This window comes from Sinohyriopsis cumingii, chromosome 7, assembly GCF_028554795.1.
Source record: "Sinohyriopsis cumingii isolate HCF-2022 chromosome 7, ASM2855479v2, whole genome shotgun sequence".
In the NCBI taxonomy this organism is placed as follows: Eukaryota; Metazoa; Mollusca; class Bivalvia; order Unionida; family Unionidae; genus Sinohyriopsis; species Sinohyriopsis cumingii.
This window is the reverse complement of record NC_142967.1, coordinates 139,379,286-139,384,052: the sequence shown is the minus strand read 5'-3', so window position 1 is coordinate 139,384,052 and position 4,767 is coordinate 139,379,286. Positions and strand designations below refer to the sequence as shown.

The window sequence follows — 4,767 nt, the reverse complement described above, 5'->3', positions numbered from 1 at the left end:
TTCGTTATGCTTCTTATGCATGCGTACACCTCACCCCATCTGGCTGCACTACGATGTCATTTTTGCCACTAGGGTGTGTGTGTGTGATTAGGATTTTTAACGTAGCTTTAACAATTTTTCATTCATATCGCTACGATGTTTGCCGTGGGGCAGTTTATAGAGATGATGTCTTGCACTGGGGCATTATGCCGCAGACATGCAGCATCATGTCCCACCCAGTCATATTATCCTGACGACAGGCCGACCAGTCCAAACACACGAGGTTACTGGTAGAACCATCTTTGTAAGTCTTTGGTATGACTCGTCCGGGGTTCGAACCCTCGACCTCCCGCTTCTAGAGAGAAGCATGAAAAGAAATATGCTGTATATGTGAGTGATCTGAAGTGTTTAATACGTTTACGAGTCACATGATCATGGCTCGATATCTATTGTATTATATCCTTTATATTATTAATACATGCAGATATAAGTATATATGGAGAAAATGGGGGAATTTCTTGACCAACAAGTGAATGTGACAAAAACGTGATGAAATGACAATATTTATTCTATATTGCCCCGACAACAATGCAACGATATTTTAAAGTCAAAGGAGTTATTTCTAAAATCCACAATGGCAGTCAAAGGGTCCGAACTGGTAGTAAAAAAACAACAGGTGTCGAATAGGTCACACTGATCATTAAGGAGTGTCTAATTCTGTATTCTTCCGCCGTAACCTGTATTTCCTGAACATAGACACCTACACTGATTAGACTGGTGATGAGAGAATGTATCCAATCGTCCACACTGACCATTAAAGCAGAAGCTGCTCGGACAATTTCTAATTATGTTTCCTCCGCTGTCTCCCCCAAACCCAAAACAAGGGCATCTACATTGCCCACCATTATAGTTGGCAACTGTTGCAAATAGGCCACATCCACCGGTCTCACAGAAGTATGACGGGCAATGTTTAAGTCCTATTAAACCTCTTTCATCACCAAGGCGTTGAGCTGCAATGTAATAGGTACATATTGTTTAACCTCAACGTTGTCTCTTTTTGTAAAGTTGGAAATGAATAATAATAACCGGATCACTCCACATATATGAATTTGTTTGTTCCTTATTTTTTCGTAATGATACGATTAAAACTACTTTAATGTATGGAAGCGTAATAACAAAATAAATATAAATGTTTCTAGATGTTTCATAAACCGAGAAAAGAAAACGATACAGTCAACCTGCCCTGAGTTAACCTCGCAGGGATATGTGTCGCAGTTCAAATATGATCTCATTAATTATACAATGACGAAAACATTCACTCATAAACAAGCACACCTATCGATTCTTGTATATGTTTAAATACTTATTCATATGTTATTTTGTGGAAAGTTGGAGAGTGTACTTATTATTTTAATTTTTATGTAATAATTCTAAGAATCCTAAGAGGAAGAAATTTAACGAATGTTATAGGTGACAAATAATTATTACTTGAACCCTAACCTTTGAAAGTATGTCCTTTTTCAAAATAATAATACTTATACAATCCATAAATAGCATATATTAAGAATGTTTTAATACAACTTTTCATGACATTAGTTATATCATTAGTTATATCATGATATAAGGTATGAATTATCAAGCTGTAAAATATAACCTCTCCTTGAAAAGAAAAAAGATACACAGTTATTATTTCTGACATTTTAAAATATAATTTGAAATTGTCTGTTTCACTGTCATCGTGTTATATAAGTTAGGGACTAAATGAAAGGGCATGCTATTTTGCGATATTGTGACTATCGCTACCGCATCAGACTATATCATTTTCAGCTGTCACATCAGACTATATCATTGTCAGCGATTGCATTACACTATATAATGGTCAGCTATCACATCAAAATATATAAGTATCAACTATTACATGAGACTATATCATTCGTGAAATAAGGGAGTCATCTTTATTTAGTTATTTTTCATTAACTTCACAATTGTGGTAAAGGAACTTTTAAAACCAGTGACGGTATGTTCATTTCATTTTATGAATTGTCATTAGACGATTTTGAAGAAGAAAAAAAATTACTTAAAAAATGGCTTCGAATTGGTGGATCAATTTATTAAGTCGTTCTGTCTACAAAGAGAGATATCAGAATACCATTATGGCATTAAATATCATATTTGGTCAAGACTGCAATCGTGCATAAAATCTGCCATAATTCAATGATTTGATGTATAACTATGTTGCCTGATATGATCAGGACTTAATAATTTCAAGCAGCTATTGGACAATGCAACCTATATTTGTCCTAAGAAAATCAAACGTAAAATATTTTAACTCATATTATCTAAGTTTTTAGAAGCCTTTTGGAGTTGTTGCACACATTTCGTCTTTTTTAGGATAAACACGGTTCATAAAGAAAAACATTGAATGCTTATAAACTATAATAGGTCTCAATGTAGGAATGGTAATTGTCACAAAAAGTAAACTACCTGAAAATCCAGCAATGCCTTAGTGCACTATACACAAAACTGATAACATATATACTCCGTTCTAATAAAAAAGTATCATCCATATGAATAAATGAACACATTGGCTATTTGTAAATAGGGCATATTTGCATTTGTTTTTATGTATCGCATGTGAAGTATACTATAGTACGGTTGAATTTTCAACTCGTCTAAAACTCAACTGATATAACTAACATTTTAGAATTAATTCAAATGTTACTAACTCTATTGTTAATATAAGGTAAAATGATAAACAGAGTGACTGAATCAATTGAAGCCTTGCTAGTGAATTTCGCCCGGAAGAGTGTTCGTGAAAAAAATAAAGATGACATGAAATCAAACACTGATGAAAGAACCATAGAGCACAACATAATGTCTAGATTAAAATAAAATCTTTGCACACATTATAACTTTCCTATATCATTTACCATTTTATTTATAAAACTACCGATAACCGTGTTTATGTACACATGTAGATATATCGATTATGAGATAGAAAAGAAGTTGGAAAGATTATTATATGAGAGTCTTTTCTTGCTACAAATATTTGACCAAGATTTTCAATTAAAAATGATTTCAATCGAATGTTACGAATATATATAATTATTTTCCATACCAGTTACTACAGAAGCCAGCAGACAAAGAGTCAAAACTGCGATGGTATTCATATTTTCTTCGTTATGTCTAGATCGCTAGTTTTTAATGTGACCTGGTCTATAAGTTGATGCAAATTTGGTTCATGTTGACCACGGACTGGCCTTTTATACGGATTTCACTCCCTAATTAAAGAATAAAATGCATCATTGCCAGTTATAGTCATCCAGGAAATAGTATACTAGTGGTCAGTATTTTGATTGTTATTAATATCTAATTTTGAGGTTACTACGAATGAATAGTACTGGACATTAGTCAGTAGTAGTAAACATCATTGACGTCATAGCCACTAGCTGTCAATCAAGGAGAACGTAAACAAAACAACAAACGAGTGGTGTTTGTACGTGCCCCGAGTTTTTGAAGTCATGTTACTTGGTGCGTTCAGTATCTCGTACCGTTTTACCAGTGGTAATAGAATAAATCATTACATGAGTTTTTGTGATTACAGAAATGTGCTATTGTTCTTTTTATCATCTTTTCAATGGCCCTGATGTACTAATAGCCAGATCAGATTTGTATTTCAGATGATATTTTATAATTACAAAGTGTAGACAATTTTAAGTGTTTGTAATTGGCAACACCAATTTGCCTGAGAGTTGTCGACGTTTTGGTTCGATATGGTTTAAAATATATTCTGATGAATCGTGACCACTCTGGGTAGCATTCATTTTTTTGGCTTAAAACCTACTCATCCAGGACAACAATCACTGCAGGTTGACAATTTGTCATATGAATACATTAGTTTCGTTACGAGAATTTTACTATAAAATTATCTATACTGTAATAAGCTGTACCAAAAGAAATATTTAAGAGTGTTTGACTAATTCAAACCAAAAGAACGTTTATCCATTTATTTCTTTTATCGGTCACTTATTCATGATTAATCTTCTTTGGTTCTGCTACTAAGTAGCAGACAGGGCGAACAGACCTTTTACTGAAACGTAATTTGTTTAAACTAAACCCGCATAAAAAAAAAATAACGTCACTATTGCTAAACCGAAGGCTCTAACTTTACTGAGAGTTACTCTAATTGGGTTAGGTTTTTGTGTTACTTTATTTTCGTCCTTTGTGGGTTATTTAAATTTGTACGCGTGATTTCATTTACCTGCCGGTCGTCTCATTGAGATCGCGCCCTCCCTGCTGGTATAATTATGTCATTATTATATCAATAATGGCACCATCTATGGAGTCTTATACTGCTAGATTATCTAGAGAAAGATTAGAAGCAATTAAGAAATTTCTTCCTCTTCGTATTCTGTTAGACGAAAAGTAAAAGAACATCAAGAATCTCAAGTTGACTTAGCAGAGGACACATACAAATTATTTAAACCAATTTTCGAACCAACCAAGAAAAGTGTTACGGCAACTGAGGCAACACAAAAAAGCTCCTGAAACTTTGCCGACCGTCTTCAAGCAGCTCGACCACAACCTCTGCTAGGAGGTAGAACTAACATTACAGATAAATTCCACCGGAAGGTATTGCCGCTATCAAGGACCCAAACTAAGTGATTGATATTGCTGCGTTTGGATATTATAAGAGAAATGAGTATGTAAAACCAGAATATGTTACAACTTTAAAGGGTGCTGATTGGAGAACAGATGTATATAACATCGCTACTGATACTTCAAAAT

At 33.9% G+C, this 4,767-nt stretch overlaps 1 long non-coding RNA gene across 1 annotated transcript; it reads right to left on the bottom strand.

Moving 5' to 3' along the window:
* Positions 1 to 529: 529 nt before the first annotated feature.
* LOC149796241 (uncharacterized) lies at positions 530 to 3,200 on the bottom strand. The gene is made up of 2 exons (XR_016422173.1): positions 3,098 to 3,200; positions 530 to 989 (listed from the first exon to the last, which is right to left on the bottom strand). It is a non-coding gene; the product is annotated as an uncharacterized LOC149796241 (long non-coding RNA).
* Between the last annotated feature and the right edge of the window lie 1,567 nt (positions 3,201 to 4,767).